General features: G+C 41.7%; 1 long non-coding RNA gene across 1 annotated transcript in view; it reads right to left on the minus strand.

The window, feature by feature from the left end:
• Positions 1–17,619, minus strand: part of LOC134761834 (uncharacterized) — a 43,828-nt gene that overhangs the window by 14,773 nt on the left and 11,436 nt on the right. Inside the window, exon 2 of the long non-coding RNA XR_010140987.1 lies at positions 13,865–13,895. This is a non-coding gene — a long non-coding RNA (uncharacterized LOC134761834). The remainder of the gene's footprint in view (positions 1–13,864; positions 13,896–17,619) is intronic.

Here is a 17,619-nt window from a genome sequence, read left to right on the forward strand (position 1 = left end):
ATTTCAATTTGGTAACATATGTGTTTTATGACACAGTTTCCCAAAGTTACTGTATTTGAATATCTGCTCTCACGTATAATCGTGAAGCCTTAGAAATCAGAAAATTTGACCTAGTACCTGAAAGCAAGTGCTACAAAAATCACTCTTAAACACATCTTACTTGTCCTCAAACCCTTCCCTATAAAAATGCATTTCACAAAATGCAGGGACTGTCACCCACTCCTCAGCCCCTGGGCATTTGCACTACTTAATTTTTAATCACCATAATTTTGTGAACTAATTTATTTTACTCACTAAAGCTGGTTTCTAGGCAATAACTAATCTTCCCAAGAGGCTGTTGGACAAATAGATGGTAGGTATAATTGATTTTTCAAAGCTGGAAAAAGAAGACAGGAGGAAGTGAAAGGCATTTCACATACATCATCTCTTTTATCCTTCATAAAATGTATGAGGTAAGATTACCGTCTCCATTTGGCTGATGAGGAAACTGGCTCAGAGAGGGTAATTAACCTGCGCAAGATCACTCTCTACTTAAGTAGGAGAGCCAGGATTTAAACTCAGATCTGTCTGACTCCAAAAACCATTCTCTGTCCATCCCAAGATGTTTCCATTTAAATTACTTATCCACAATTACATGATGAGGGATAATAGAATTGACACAAAACTCACTGCCAGTGCACTGAGTATGTTTGAATGGAATCCTCACAATAAAGTCCAACAGCACAACTCCTCCTCACCAACCAACAACATCCTACATTTTTTTCTCTCTTTTATTGCCAGTCTGATTTACTCTACAGAATCAATATCTTAACTAAATCATAGGTTTGCTTTCTCTTGAATCCTGTAAGCCACCCTAAGAGGCTCAGTCCATAAATCACTGAGGAAACAAAATGTAAAGACATTGGAGCAGGCCAGATGAAATGGCTCACCCTGTAATCCCAGTGCTTTGGGTGGCTTAGGCAGGTGGATTACTTGAGGCCAGGAGTTCAAGATCAGCCTGGGCAACATGGTGAGACCCGTCTCTACAAAAAATGCAAAAATTAGCTGGGCATGGTGACGCATGCACCTGTAGTCCTAGCTACTTCTTTGGGAGGCTAGGGCAAGAGGATTTCTTGAGTCCAGGAGTTCGAGGTTGCAGTGAGCTGTGATTGTGCCACTGCACTCCAACTTAAATGACAGAGCAAGACCCTGTCTCAAACAGACAAACAAACCCACAGCAAGAAATGCCATTCAAGTGGTTTTAGATGCACCATGGATATGGTCAGCAGGCTTCTGTGTGCTCATGAATCAATCTGAATGGGGCATGAAGAGGGAATATGAACTCAGAAACTTCACGTTGGTTGTGGGTACTCCAAATGTCTTGTTCTCACTTATCTTTCCTCTATCTCATTTAAATTCAAAACCATCATTTCCAAAACAGAAGAGAAAGAGAAAGGAGGGGGTGGGAAACAAGAGTGCATATACCTAGATTATCTATCTATCTACCTATCTATCTATCTATCATCTGTCTATCTATTTATTATCGAGACAGGGTCTCACTGTGTTGCCCAGGCTGGTCTTGAACTACGGGGCTCAAGGGATCCTCCTGCCTTGGCCTTCCAAAGTGCTGGGATTACAGGCGTGAGCCATCGCACCCGGCCCCAGATAACCTTAGTATCAAGTTATGTGAGGTTGATATTGCATTGAGAAGTCTAGGGTCAAAAAATTGACATATTTAAAGACTCATCCTATTTATTCATCATGGATCTCAATAGATTTAGGTGGTACCAAGTTCTTGTACAGACCACAATACAGAGGGAGCAATGGGAAATCAACACCTTTCCTAACCACGTAGCTGTTTGCTTTTAACTGGATGATTGAGGCAGATTCTAACTTTTGTGTCCAAATGATGATTCCCAGTGTTTTGGAAAAGTAATAAGATCCTTCCTGGGGCCAGTTTGGAGCCAGCTCTCAAAAGATCACAGACTATTGGGCTAGAAAGTCTCCTAAGGACACCAGCACTTGCTGAGTAAACACAGCCTAACGGTCACCATTTTGTTCTCGAGTGTACGGAGAACACGAGTAACCAGGGAGCGTAGAAAGGAAAATAATTTCACAGGGTTGCACAAGTATTACTTATTGCTTTGTTACCCACAGGGGAAGTTCATGGAGTTTAAGACACCATCTTGATCAGGGTGTTCACTCTGCAATCGGTCCTGTGGGGGGTTTTCAACACTGCGCCCAGCTATAGCCTTCAAAATTGTCTTGTAAAAATTCCTGCTGTTCTGACACAATGCAAGAGAAGGTCTCATTCTTGTGCGTTTGCATATTTTGTGCAGGAGATGAGAGCTTACCCTGGCTCGTCTCTCTAACATGGTCTTTGGTGAGGAATATGCCAAAACCTGGGTCACAGTCCTTGCGTCACTCTGGAAGGTGCAGACTTCCACAGCATGGTGGCAATTCCTAAGGCCGGCTGCAGAGCTGCTGTCAGAGGCTCTCCCTGTGTGGAGCCAGAGATTTCAAATACTGCACATTTTCTGCTTTGTTTGATTTTTAGGGTAAACACCCTTCTGTGTGTAGGTAAAGGAAAAAAAAATCAGCCAATTTTATTATCTCACTGACCTAGAAAGGGCAAGCTCTGAAACTTTCATATAACACAAAGAATCTAGTCTGGAATGAAGTAACTGACTTTTGCAAATATTTGTACTGACAATACAGTCTGTGCATAAAATTTTTTTTAGGATACTCAAATATAGGAATTTGAGATGTTTGAAATCTAACAAATAATTCTCACCATATGCCCATTTTTCTTAATCTTATCATAGTATTTCAGAATAAATTCGCCAGCTTTCTTACAACCAACTGCCCTGATATAATGAAAAGAGAACACTTCTCTCTCTTTTATTTTTGGGGAGTGTTTTTAAATCAAGATTTATATTCAGCATGACATTGCTGACGTGGTTCACTCCTCTGGCTCTCCAGGGTCATAGCCCAACTTCATAACCTCAACACTAATAACAAAATAAAAAAACTAATAGCAGTACTTATTATTTATTGATTAATGTGTATGGACCATCACTGCTGAGAATTTTATATACACTGTTTAATTTAATCCTCATGGCAATTAGTAAACAAATAAAGCTAACACCAAATGTTTACTATGTGTGAAGGTTAATTTTATGCGTCAACTTGACTGAGCCACAGGATGCTCAGACTGGGCCACAGTTAAACATTATTCCAGGGTGTATTTATCTAGGGAGTGTTTGTGGAAGAGATGAGCATTTGAATTGGTAAAGTAGATGGCCCTCCTTAATGTGGGTGGGTCACATCTCACCTGTTGAGGGACTGAATAGAACAAAAAGGAGGAAGATCAAATATGCTCTTGGCCTGATTGCTTGAGCTGGGACATAGTGCTCTTTGTTCTCAGGCCTTCAGGTCTGGACTGGAATCTACACCACCTGCCTTCCAGGTTTCAAGCCTTTGAATGACACCACCAACTTTCCCAGGTCTCCAGTGTGCAGATGGTCCCTCTTGAGAGTTTTCAGCCTCCATAGAGCCAAGACCATATATAGACATAGCCTGTTGGTTCTGTGTCTCCAGAGAACTCTAATTAATAGACTATGTATCAGACATGATCCTAATCATTTTACATATTAACTCATGAATCTTCATAATCCTCTTTAGTCTTATAAAATAGGTTTTTACCCATTTTGCCCATTTTAAAGACTACTATGTCCACATTACAGTTGAGGTAGAGATATCATCTGATAGGCTGAGAAAGAGTCAACAACTTGGCTCAAGTTTTGCATCTAGACTGTTACATTAACCAAAATGGCAACTGTTTCTTCTGTTGCAAATCTACCCTTTTGGGACATCAGAATTATAATCTTCTTTTCCTTCAAGCCTTCAATGGCTTACTGTTGCCTCTGGAGTGAATTCCAAACTTCTTAGTGTAGCATTGGAGGTCCCAACATTTGGCTCCAGCCTCGGTTCTCATCCATTTCTGCTCTCTACTCTGGGCTATGACTACCTTATGTGGGATCTCTCAGCTCCACTGCATTCTCTGGTGCCTATGGGCATGTGCAGGTGCTACTTGGGTCATTTCTCTCCATCCCTGCCTGCTGTTACCACCCATTCCTAGGCCCTCATCATTTCTCATCTGAATTACTGCCGCCACCTTCGAACTGGTCTTCCTTCTCACCTGCAAACCATCCTCTGCTCAGTAGCCAGAATGATCTTTCTAAAATGCAAGCCTGAACATGGCATGCCCATGCTTAAGGTTTCTAATAATTTCCCCTTGCCATAGGAATAAAGTCCAGATTCCTTCAAACGGCCCTCATGACCTCATCCCAGCTTACCTCTCCAGCCTCATCTCTCACTATCCTCCTAAATGGGCCTCTTCATTCCTCAGCCTTTGCATGAAAAGGCCCTTTTGCCTAGAATATTCTGCTTTAGTCTCACATGGACAATGCCTACTCAACCTTCAGTTCTCAGCTGGGTGTCATCTCCCTTAGGACACCATCCTCAACTCACCCCTACAAATGTTTTCCAGGCTGGAAGCATGCTCGGCCATAAAGAGGGCCACACACATCATGCCAGCTACTCATTGTTGTTCTTGTCCCACTGTGTGGTCATGGCCTGGCTCTTGCCAGCTTCTAACACTGGACTCTGCATTCCCTAAATGGCAGGACTGTCATTCACTATTGTTGCCCCAATACCTGCCACACCATAGCAACTCAATAAATGTCCAGTAAAGAAAGTGACCAAATGAACAAATGAATGAATATCTGGAATGCCTGCTCTGTCTTCACTTCCTGAAGAAATTCCTGCTTTGCTTCAAAAGTTGGCTCCAACCTCATTCTGCCTCTAAAGCTGTCCTTGTCCTGTCCCCTCTGTGGAATTAACAGTGCCCTTCTCATCTGGCAAATGTGCTATTAGATAGATAGATAGATAGATAGATAGATAGATAGATAGATAGTATATTTAGCAGGATTACAAATATGGTCCTACCAAATAGTGGCAAGGATTCTATGTTTACCCACTTCAAGCTTAGTCCTTGGTGCAGGGCCTGGCCCTAGTAAGCTGTCAATAAACATTTGTGGAATTGAATACTGTGTTTCACATCACCTGTCCATTCACATCAGCTGAGGCTTTTCATTAGGATTACATCATCACAAATGGAAGAAATTGAAGGATGCAAAGAGAAAAATTAGGAAAGATGTAGCACTGTGATGAAACAATGTACGACATCCAGAAAGACACCCAGCCTTCTGCTCCTGGGGCTGTCTGGTTCCTCCCTCGGGGAACCTGCGGCACATTGTCTCAAAGCATAGTCTTTCTCCCCTATCTTGTCTCCACTGACTCCTTCACAATGGGTCTGAAGCCCAGCATATGTTTAGCCATTTAGAGAGCAAATAATAGTGGGTTTTCCCCCACCATGTTAACATTCAGTGCTAAGCAGTAAGTATATGCAAGTAGGTGGCAAGCCTTGAGTGGCTAAACCTTGGTGTCATTTAATACATCAATCTGGGGCTCAACCATCCCAAGGAGTTTTGTCCTCAGAAGAAGCCAAGTCACCCCTTTACCCTGACTCTGTTTAGTCCAGTCCACATATTTGGTTCAGCTGGAAATCCCCTCTCCTTGGGCACTGAAATCCCAGTGTGGACACTATCCCACTCCACAGTCCACCTTTCACTCATTTATCACACTATTGTCTGCTTTGACAAATTCCCCTCTGCAGATGCATTTTCTAATTGCTGTTTCTGAGAGTTATTCGATCCCCATTAATTAATCTGGTTTTCCCTCACAACAGTTTCTCTAAATAACTTCTTTCTCCTCTTCATCCCTGTTCTCAATGGTTCACCCCTACAGGTCTTCTGCAGATGGTCCCCTAAGTTTCTCAGTCTCCCCTTTGGTTCACTTCAATAACCATTTACAGAGAGTACACTGTGTTTTAGGCACTGGAGATAAATAAAAATGAGTAACAAATAGTGCCTATCCTCAAAGGAGCTATCCTAGACACACAGAAGCAGATACAACACAGAGCGAAGACAGGATCATGGATGTTTGTACAGATTTCCCCCAAAAGTAGACCTTGAAATAGGGATGTGGATGCTATTCATTTATTTGAGAGGTGATCCAAGGAAGCACAATGAGGGAGTGAGAAAGTGAAACAGTGAGGAAGGAGAAGCCAATCGGGAGTGTATTGATCAGTAGGTGAACACTGTGGGCAACTGGGGCTCAGTCCCACTGACAGCCCTCTGAGACACATGGAGGGCAGCCTTCGGAATTGTCCCATTGTGGATCAAGGAAGCTGGGGTGTTTATCAATGAATTCCTGTCCCTCATTGGTTAAAAGTTGCTTCTGAGACATTAACTCCCTGGCACTTTTGCCTAACCCATGTAGAGATGACATGCTCCTGTGGTCAGAGAAAGCCCTCAAGTCAAGACAGAAATGCTTGAGAAATGAAGCCATAGACAGGGACAGGAATTGCTCACTTGGTCTCCAGATGGTTTCTGGGGTAGTCCCAGGGGATATGAGTGAGGCATCAATAACACCTGTTAAATGGACACAGAAATGTGTGTGGGGGAAGGGGAGGGTATTGTAAATTAGGAAATTGTTCATAGAAGTGTTGTCTTAGCAAGGTTTTGAAGGTCAATAGGCATTCTCCCAGATGGACAGATATAGAAAGTGTTTCAGACTGATGGGACATTATATACAAGGGCTTGGAGATGTGAACTAGTGTGCTGATGTGAAATATCCCAAGTAGATGGGTACAGATAAGCCTGCAGGGGAAGAAGGAGACACAAGGTGAGATGATACTACTGAGGCTTGATAACATTTGCACTACATCTTTCCAATGCTGGGAAACAAAATCCACAGCAAACTGGTGAAAGCGTTTTGGCAGCTGTGGCCAAGATAAAAGGTTTTGTCATCATAGCAATGCTGACAAAACCCTTTGACCATTTTCCTGATCTCTGATCTGCAGTATCCCCTCACCACACACACACACACACACAGACACACATATATCTGGGTCCATGTAACAGGTGCTGAGTGTAGCTTGTGGGGCTATTTGGGTGGACAGGCAAGGAGGTCCCATTGGGGGTCTCGGCTAGCCTCCAGATTTATGGGACATGTTTTAAACCCTCTACATAATTTAGCTTCTTGTTTTCCCTTAGTTTGTTTACCCACTTTGATGGAAGGAGAGATTTCCTTTTCCTGAACTTCTCAATTTTACCCTAGTCATTAGCAGAATCATGTGGAATAAAGACCTCAAGGAAATTGCGGCATTTTCATTTCTTACGAGGAAGTGTAATTTGGGGCTCAAGGAAAACAGAGCCTATGTTATTGACAGAAGAAACATGACCCTCACAGGGGAAAAGAGAACAATATGGATTGGGATATTCTTACTTCAAACATATACCACTGTGTTTAAATAAATAAATAACCCAGAAATATCCCTGGGGGGAAAGCACAATGAACAAATTATGATGATCATATTCCATCTGTGCACTGCGTCTGTGTTTGAGGTGTTTGACTCTCTGAGTAGGTCGCCTAAGCAAGGCTCCAGGAGCCACCACTAATCTTAGCAGCAGCCTTGATGATGTTCTTTCTCCATTATTTTGTGTTTTACCTCATGGGCAAAGAAAAAAGGGGAAAAATGCCAATGATAAAAATAAAGGGTCTTTTGGGAGTTGTTCTTGTTTATTTAACTTCCTTCTTTTAAAATAAAGAAATGCAGCTGGGAGCAAGGAAGGGAGAGAAAGGTAAGAATATTTTAAAACTAATTATAGCATAAAAATCATCCAAGGGTGCTCTGCTCCGGCCTCTGTCAAAGTCTCAGCTTTGTCCTTATGCATGAGTCAGAGGCACCCAGGGGTTAAGCTTGTGACTGTCAAGAGCCATTATTGCATTTGGTTATTTTTGTGGGATGCTGGAATGCAGCTAGTGTCAGTCCCATCCTGTAACACAGGGCAGGGTTTCTCAACACTGGCCCTATTGGCATTTTGGGCTGAAGGATTCTTTGTCATGGGGGCTGTCCTGGTCATTGTAGGATGTTTAGCAGCATCCCTGGCCTCCATCCATTGGACAGATGCCCCCTCCCAGATTGTGACAGCCAAAAACATCTCCAGGCATTGCCAAATATCCCCTGGGGGACAAAATCACCCCTGTTTAAGAACAGATGACATAGGGCTACAAAACTTGCTGCTATGGAAGCAAACTTGTTCCACATAATCCAGGAGGTCACTCCAGTTTTTTATCCAAATTGAAAAAAAAAAAAAAAAAAAAAACACTAAAAAACAGGTCCTCACCTTTCCCCGCTTTGGTCTGTAGTTACTTTCTAACTTCTAGAGCCTTTTTATTGCCCAAAAATATACAGTGCCCTACAATACTTTGTCTTTATTTGATTTTTCTCAGGCCTCTCAAGCAGACCACGGCTGCTGAACAAAACCTAGAGCCCTGTGGTTGGGAACCTTGGGTGAGCTGATAATCAAACATTTTTAGATAGTAAAAAGGAAAAGAAATTTTTATGTCCTTCCTATTAAAAATGCTCTGTTGCAAATTATATTATTTTTAATTTCCAGGAAAATTGTCAAAGTTATAATCTCCTTAAAGGCAAGGACTATGTTTTGTACTTCTGATTATAATTGTTCACAATGCTCAGCACATAGTAGATACTCAATAAATGAATAATGATTAACTGATTGAGATGGATCAACTAGCATTTAGACTTCAGCCGTAGAAGCAGTAGCCATAGAAAAACCCAGAAACAAGCAAATAGACCTCTAGATGAGTATCTTTACTTGAGTGAGTCATTAGTAAGGAAATAAGTATCACAGAAATACATCTGCTTTTCTCAGTTCAGATTGGTTCAGCAGACATATATTGAGTGCTTTGTGCAGTGGGGACTCTCAAGGCACTTAAAGGCACATAAAAACACTTCAGCGGATAATTTCAGTGCAATATGGGACATTCTAAGACACAGGGGCTTAACCAGCTCCGTGGGAACCCAGTAGAGAGGCACCAGCATAGCCTTTGCAAGGAGGTGAGAGCAGGGTTGGAAGGTATAATATTTGAGCTATGTCAAGGGACAGTAGGCATGTGAAGGGGGTGGGAACTGAAGGGGTGGGATGGTGGCAAGCACGGTCCAGGCAGAGGAATAGCATGAACAAAGTTACGAAAGCATTTATTGGTATGATTGGTATGGAAGGACCATCATGTATGATTTGATGTTGCAGGGGCTGGGAATGATGGGAGATAAAGCTGGAGACATGGAGAGGCCAGGTCATGGATGACCTGACACCCCTACCAGGGAGTGGGGGCCTTCTTCTGCATGGGAAGGGCACAGAAAGGGTTTAAGCGAGAGGATGAGGCAACGTGATTTGTGTCTTGTGCAGCAGGAAGCATGGGCTTAAAGAGCAAAGGTCAGATGAGGCACTGTCATGACATTCAAGAAGAGAGGTCACAGAGGCTTGCTCTAAGTAATGAAAGGTGGGTAGTGCAGAGCTGAGAAATGGAGCAGGATGTCCAAATAGACTGAACCACAAGTGGAAACCCTCTGAACAAGGGAGAGCCCACAGGTGGTTGAGTGGCCTTTGAAAGATCTGTGGAGATGTGAAAAGGATTTCTTCCTTACCTTTATGCTGCTCTCTCTCTCTGATTTTTGTGTCATTTTAGGTAGAGAAGGGAAGCTATCTTACAGATATTCCTTATCTTACAGATATTCCTTATAGAGGCCTTTGTGGTTTCAAGGTCTCTAAGCTCATCAAAGAGGTGAAGTTGGATATCACAGAAGGAGCAGCTGGTGTCCCCAAAGGGTAGAGCTACAGGGATGGGAGGGAAAAAGAGGGAGGGTCCAGATTTTGAAAGGAAGAGAGGCCTAGATTCCTAGGTTAGTGTCTCTAACATGACAGATGCTGGAAGGGGAATGATCTGAGTCAGAAAATTATATTTGATATACTTAATACCAGTGAATTCAGGACTACTTGTGAAGTTCTGGAGTGCAATGCTAAGATCTGGAGTGCAGGTGAAGGTGCTTAGAATTGAGCAAGTCAAGAACTCATAAGGCTGGTATTGTGTTGAATGGACCATCCACAGAGGCATTGACATGTCCCAGAATTGAATGGAGATTCAGTCCGCCCCTAAGATTTGTGTGGCCTCTGCAAGAGTTCAAATGGAGGTGCCTGCCTTCTTTTCCCACACCCACCCCTGATCTATTCTGAGATGTGGAACAAGGAGGACAGGGTAGGTGGGATGGGCTTGAACATCCAAGCTCCACTCACAACTTCCCAACCAGTAGCTACTTGGATGCTTCTAGGAGTGCACACACCAGTAGCGCTGCTCACCCTCTGGAGGACAGAGCCATGGAGGAGGCCCTGGAAGTGGGCTCAGGGCCATATGGGCAGGCACTTTCAAGGTCCTAGGTACCCAGAACATAGTCTTGAAAGAGGGGGCATGGGCTCTCTGTGAGACTCTTCCCTTGGCCCCTTAGATTTCTTGTCTCTTAGAGAGCAGGGTCCTCTAAAAAATGGGGCCCAGAGGTAGGAACCCTGGTGGATTAGATCTAAAGGTAGTAATGACAGGTTTAGAGATGCAGAAAAAGGATATGAGTCAGGGTCTTGGTCTTCAATGAATGTGTGTGTGTGTGTGTGTGTGTGTCTGTGTGTTTTGAGAATATGGGTGGCAGTGATGGCAAATAGAGGGGAAATAAATAAATATAGGGGAAATAAAGGTGAAGATCCACCTTAATCCAACTCAATTGCCTTAGAATCCAGTGAGATGTAAGGTTATGCTCTAGCAGGTTGATTTTCTGGTTTTCCCTGGTAACCTTCAGTTCCTGCAGAGTTAAAAAGACAAGCAAGCAGAGTGGGGAAATGCTGAGAGATGACACACTGAGAAGTGGTAGCTGGCAGCAAAAGACAGCGAGAGAGTGAGAGAGAACAGTCCTCAAATAGAAAAACATATTAGGAGGGGGTCATCTAGTGCCAGGGCAAATAGCCTTACATGCCTCAAAAGCTCCTCAGGACACAACTCCATTACAGCATGGAACAATGATGAATGTGCTTTTAGAAGTTTCCATTTTTGGGAAAAAGCATTTGCTTTCAGTTGTCTAAAAAATCCATTAATTTAAACCTCCTCTTTCTCCAACAACTCGTGATGAGTTGGATATTGCTGCAGATCCCATTTCATCTGAGCATCAGATTCTGTTACCTCTCCTCTGGTTCAGTATCACCTCATCAAGTTTGATATTGCTTTTCCTCCTCCTGCCCCCCTCCTGGAGAATTTCACCTGCCTCATCCAGAGGGGCATTGCATGGCTCATTGCGTGGTCAGGCAGGATAAAGTCAGCTCCACTAATCTAAGCCCGAAAATGAAGCGGCAATTCTGCTGTTATGCCCTAATTCACAGGCTCATCATTAAATTGTTATCATAGCCTCAGATGAGACTTTTAATTCTCTTACAACAGCTGGCAAATGGCAGGAACAGATGCTCTCACTCACTGAAGCGGCTTCTGCAGGAGCAGTGGAGAAGAGAGAGGATAATGGATACCAGCAAGCAAGGTTCAGACACTCCCTTATCCGCCACTCTCAATCCTGGAAAATCTGGGCTTCCACTTTGGGGGTCTTATTGCAGCTCACCAGGAGCTGGTCACAGTATGGAACCAAGAGAGGTGTGGGCCTGAGAGAGATTTTGTGTGGCTTTTAGAGCTCCCCTTAGCTCCGGGTGGATTCCCACAACTTCCCTGTATCAAGTCCTCCCTCTAAAGGTTGGCTCTGAAGGCAAGAATGCAGATGGGGTCCCCACCTCATGGTGGCGCTATGCTTACCCTCTTTACCCTGAGCAAGAAAGGCACTGTGGGCCAGTCTGGCAACCAAACCATTGTTCATAATATCGCTTTTATGGACAGGGGTTTCCAGTGCCAAATGACCGACTGACAAACAAATGCGAGTAATTTGGGGCCATCGTGTTTGTACATGTGTGTGCATGTCATGCCAGCATGTCCCCAACACTCATCTGCAGAATCCACACCCAGGCTCTGGGGCCATTCCCGATCTGAATGGGTGGATGAGACACGATGATGACGGTGGCAGTGTGGGATGAGGAGGAGAGGAGCCGACATGTTTTACGACCCTGCTCTGTAGCATCAAGGCCAGCTCAGTAGGATCAAGTGCTCTGGAGAATGAAATCCCACTTGGTAGTATCAAACGTAGTATTAAGAGCTGTCAGGTTTTCCAACCCCATTCTGCATTACCAAGTATCAGAATGTCTATAACTACTCCGTAGGTAGGAATTACTGACACCCTTTTAGAGATAAGGAAACTGGACTGGGAGAGATTAGGTAATGTTTCACAGGTGGAGGGGAGGTGAAAGAGCCAGGATTCTCATTTACCCCATGCTCTAACCAGTGTCCAGCAGCCTCTCCTAAAAGGCACCTTGGGTGCTTATACTTTGTACTTGAAGGACTCATTTGCACTGAGTTTTCTGATAGTCCAGGACTGATCTTATCTCTTGAGTCTAACAATAAGGCTCTGTCTTGTTCCCTGTGGCCAGTCACCTTGATTTAGGTCTCATTTCTGATAACTGCATCCTTATCTAATTCCTCTGCATCAGGTGCCTCTCATGACCAGGATCTCCATTCCTCTAGGACAAAATATTCACCCTGATCTTTCCAGTATTGCCCATAAGTCCCAGCTACTGGGACCTTAGTCCCCCAGTGCCACCTTCTAGATTTATAGACAATGACCACTTACTAGTTGCCCCCATTGCTGACAGTCTGCTTCCCTGATCCACACTGCCTCTCTCTGATCTCCAAGCTCCTATCTTCAGCCCACCTGTAAGCATCTGTCCATCCCTAGCCACTGTGTAATGCCTCATCAACATGTCCTGTCTGTCCCCTAGGTCTGAACCACTCCAGGTGCCACTGAAGCATTTGTAAGAGACCTACAAGCAAGCCTGAATTTTCCTAAAGGGGCACCAGGGAGTCTGGACCACACATTTCTACTTCTGCCTTGACCAGAGCCATCCACCAAGTCTTCCCTTAGAGATCTGCCTTTTGGAAGTTCTGGCCACCCACTGGGCTGGCAATTAATGATCCCACCCAGCCTCTTAGGCTGTTTCTTATCACTATTGCTGACCCCAGGGGTTCACTTGGAAGCTTTCTCAAATGCATTTTCCATTATTGATTAAATATATAAGGGAAAAAAGCTTTAATTATTAGTAATTCTTTCTTGCACTGACTTGCAAGAAAAGCATTCAGAGCAAGGGAAAAATACAATTCCCAGAGGTCCTCCCAGCTTCCCTCTGTGGAGAGCAAAGAAAGTATGAAGCCTTGAGGTCTCCCAGCTTTCCTAGTGCAGCCTGGGAGGTATGGTAACTCCTATGGCATTCTCTGCTGCGGTAGCAAGGTAAGAAATAGTGATATTGGAGAGAATCATGGATGAGGAAAGACCCTCACAATGAATGTCAGGGAAAGTTTTAGAACAGATTGAGAAGTGTAGATGTTATGAGGCAGCTTTGGAGTATGAGAGAATTTAAAAGGAGTCAAAATTTATTATCATTATTATATTATTTATTACATACCATGTTGCCTAGGATTATACACGGGATTCCCCATATTTAAGAGATACAATGAAAGGATGGTTACTAAAATTACTTTTAGTTTCTGAAGTGCATTTATTTGAATGTGATTTTGAAAAGAGACTGGGCCATGTGGAACTCCAGAACCATAAAAACCCCATGTGGATATTGCCCGAGGCCACTGAAGAAAACACAATTGTTTTGCAAACCATCATCTGACAAGTCCTTAGGAGGGTACTGTTTTCATCTGAAGATAAATTTTACCTAAATTCTACCATGTTTTTCAATGCTGCAGTCCTCCTCACCTGGAATCCTTCCATCCTTGGTTCCCTGTATCTGCAATGCAAAATAAATACAAACATTTACCTATAGCAAAACTCTGAGAATCCCCACAAAGTCAGGCTGCCAGGAAAGCGTAAGAGCCCGGGAAGGAGAAAGAGGGGACAATACATTCCGCATGATTTAGGCATCCTTGCTGCCCAGTGCCTTTTAATCCCCTTGGCAAATGGCCTGGGTTTATTTTTTAGAGTGGGTTGGGCAAACTCAGATGGAAAAGGCAATACATGCCTGGAGCACAAGAGCATGAGTAGAAAATATGGGACTCTCCAACTTCTCACCTTGCGGTGCTAATCCCGTCACCTATAGTAATGTTGTAAGGCAGGTGAAAGCTTGAATTCTGTCTCCAAGTTTATAAAGGAGATATAAAATAAAGCAGCTATCAAATATTTTGAGACCCTTAGAAGCACAGAATGTTACAGCTGAAAATCCTAGGTGTCTCTGAGAATGTGGAAATAGGCCATTTTAGTTTAAAACAAAACAAAAGATTGCAATTTACTGAGCCTGAAGTGGTTTGAGATCTATGTATGCTTAATTTAGTAATGTATGTCCCAAATACTGCAGGTCCTCTTGACTTTAATCATGGAAAGATGATCCCATATTCATTGAGAAGAAATAAATAAAGCAGCTCTCTTTAACCTGCCTTTCCCAAATACACTGAAGGCATCAGGTAACTATTGAGTGCTTTTCTCCATTTCATCCTAGTAGGAGTCACACTTTTTACTCCCCTTTTCTGCTTTTGGTAAGCCTCAGGCTTTGCTAGTGAGGAAGAGACCCTTTCAAAATATTGGACACCAGATACAGGATTTGGAGGAAATTGGAGTGATGTCATCTAGGGAAAGGCAGTCCAGAAAAGAGCCACCTAAAGGCTGGAGAAAGAATCGTCTGAAAATATTAGAAGGAACAGTATCTGGTGCTCATGTAGGGCTGGAAATAGTGTCTGTTCTGAACCAGGCATGGAAAGAGGCAGGAAAACATAACCTATAATAAGGAAAATAATTAATCAGTAGAAACCATCCCCAGACTGACACAGATGTTGGAATTAGCAGAGCGGGACCCCAAAATAGTTTTTATTTTGAGTTATTCTATATTTCAAAAAGTTAAATAGAAATGTGGAAAATGTAAAAGATCCAAATTGAATTTCTAGAGATGAAAACTACAATGCCTGAGTTTAAAATACACTGGATGGAATTGATGGCAGACTAGGCATTTCAGGAGAGAAAAGATTCATTGGACTTGAAGATCGAGGTGTAGAAACTACCTAAAATGAAACGCAGAGAGAACAAATAGTTTCAAAAGTTAACAGAGCTGTCTGGGCATGGTGGCTGCTCACGCCTGTAATCCCAGCACTTTGGGAGGCCAAGGTGGGCTAATCACCCGAGGTCAGGAGTTCAAGACCAGCCTGGCCAACATGGTGAAACCCCATCTCCACAAAAATACAAAAATTAACCAGGCATGATCATGGGTGCCTGTAATCTCAGCTACTCAGGAGGCTGAGGAGGGAGAATTGCTTCAACCTGGGAGGCAGATGTTGCAGTGAGCCGAGATCACGCCATTGCACTTCAGCCTGGGTGACAGAGCGAGACTCCGTCTCAAAAAAAAAAAGAAAAAAATGTTAACAGAGCATCAGTGGTGGGACAACTCCAACAGCCTAATATAACTGTCATTGGAGCTCCAAAGGAGAGGAGGGAGAGTAGGAGACTTGAAAAAATATTTGAGGAAATAATGTCCAAATTTTTTTTTCAAATTTAATGAATACTATAAACTCATATATCCAAGAAGCTCAATGAATACCAAGTAAAAGAAACATGAAGAAAAGCATATGAAAATAAAATTTCATAAAAGCACATCAAAATAAAATGTTCCAAAAACCATTGATAAAGAGAAAATCATAAAATCATCCAGAGATAAAAGACCACAACATTCAAAGGGACAAAGATAAGGATAACAGCAGATTTCTCCTTGGGAGCAATACAAGTGAGACAGTTGTATCAATCTAGAATACTATACTCAGCAAAGCTATCTGTCAAAAACAAAAGTGAAATAAAAACTTCTTCAGACACAAAAATCTGAAAGAATTTATCTAAAGCAGGCCTACACTGTAAGAAATGTTATAGGAAGTTTCAGGCAGAAAAAAAAAATACTACATACAGATATGGGTCTACACAACAGAATAAAGAACACTGGAAACGGTAGCTACATGTATATATGTATAAAATTTTTCCTTATCATTTAAATGTCTTTAAAATATAATTATATTTTTAAGCAAAAATAATAATGATGTATTGTATTGCAGGGTTTACAATATATGTGAAAACAAAATGTATGCTAACAATACCACAAAGCCCATAAAGGGAGAAAAGGAAGAAAGGATTTTATACTATACATAAAAATGCTATAATATCCTTGAAGGTAGAATGTAAAATGTTAGAGATGTATATTATAAACCCTATAGCAGCCACTAAATAACAAAACAAAGAGTTATAGCTAATAAACCAAGGAAAAAGATAAAATTATTTTTTAAAAAAACAACATATTAATCCAAAAAGGCAGAAATAGAGAAAAATGGAAAAAAGGACAGCTGGGACAAATAGAAAAAAATACAATGATGAACTGAAGTCTACCCATATCAACAATACATTAAATATAAATGTTGAAACAATCTCAATTAAAAGGCAGAGATTGTCAGAGTGGATAAAAAAGCAAGACTGACCTATGTGTTGCCTATAGGAAACATACATTAAACGTTAAGATACAAATAGATTAAAAGTAAAAGGATGATAGAAAGACAAAGTCTTGTCAAGATATTCGTTCTTTCCAACTTGTTGTAAAGATTCATCACAATTCAAAAAAAATTAAAAGTCCCTGCAAGGTATTTTGTAATATCAACAGAGATTCTAAAGTTTATATGGTGAGGCAAAAGACCCAGAATAGCCAACACAATATTGAGAGACAAGAAAAAAGTAAGCCTGATACTGCTTAACTTCAAGACTTACTATAAATCTACAATAATCAAGACTGATATTGGTGAGAGAATCAACAAATAGAACAATGGAATTGAATAGAGAGCTCATAAATAGACCCTCGTGAATATAGTTAACTAATCTGACAAATGAGCAAAGGCAATGCAATGAGGAAAAGACAGTCTTTTCAACAAATGATACTGGAATAATTGGATATCCATATATAAAAAGGTGGATCTATACAAAGACTTTACACCCTTCACAAACATTAGCTCAAAATGGATCATAGGCTTAAATGTAAAATCCAAAACTATAAAACTAGAAGAATTAAAAAAAGAAAAAGAAAGAAAGAAAATCTAGATGACCTGGAATTTGGCAATAACTTTTAGATGCAACACCAGAACCACAATCTATGAAAGAAAGAATTGATAAACTGGTGTTTACTAAAATTAAAGAGTTCTGCTTTGCAAAAGACATTGTCAAGAGAATGAGAAGACAAACCACAGATGGGGAGAAAATATTTGCAAAAGACACATTTAATAAAGGGAAGTTATCCAAAATACACCAAGAATTTTAAAACTGAACATTAAGAAAACAAACAACCTGATTTAAAAATGGGCAACAGATCTGAACAAGCATCTCATAAAAAATATACAGATGGCAAATAAGTGTATGAAAAGATGTTCAACATTATATGTCATCAGGGAATTGCAAGTTTAAACAGCAATGAGACATTGATTAGAATGTTGAAAATTCAAGAC

The sequence above is a fragment of the Pongo abelii genome, chromosome 7 (assembly GCF_028885655.2).
Source record: "Pongo abelii isolate AG06213 chromosome 7, NHGRI_mPonAbe1-v2.0_pri, whole genome shotgun sequence".
NCBI lineage: Eukaryota > Metazoa > Chordata > Mammalia > Primates > Hominidae > Pongo > Pongo abelii.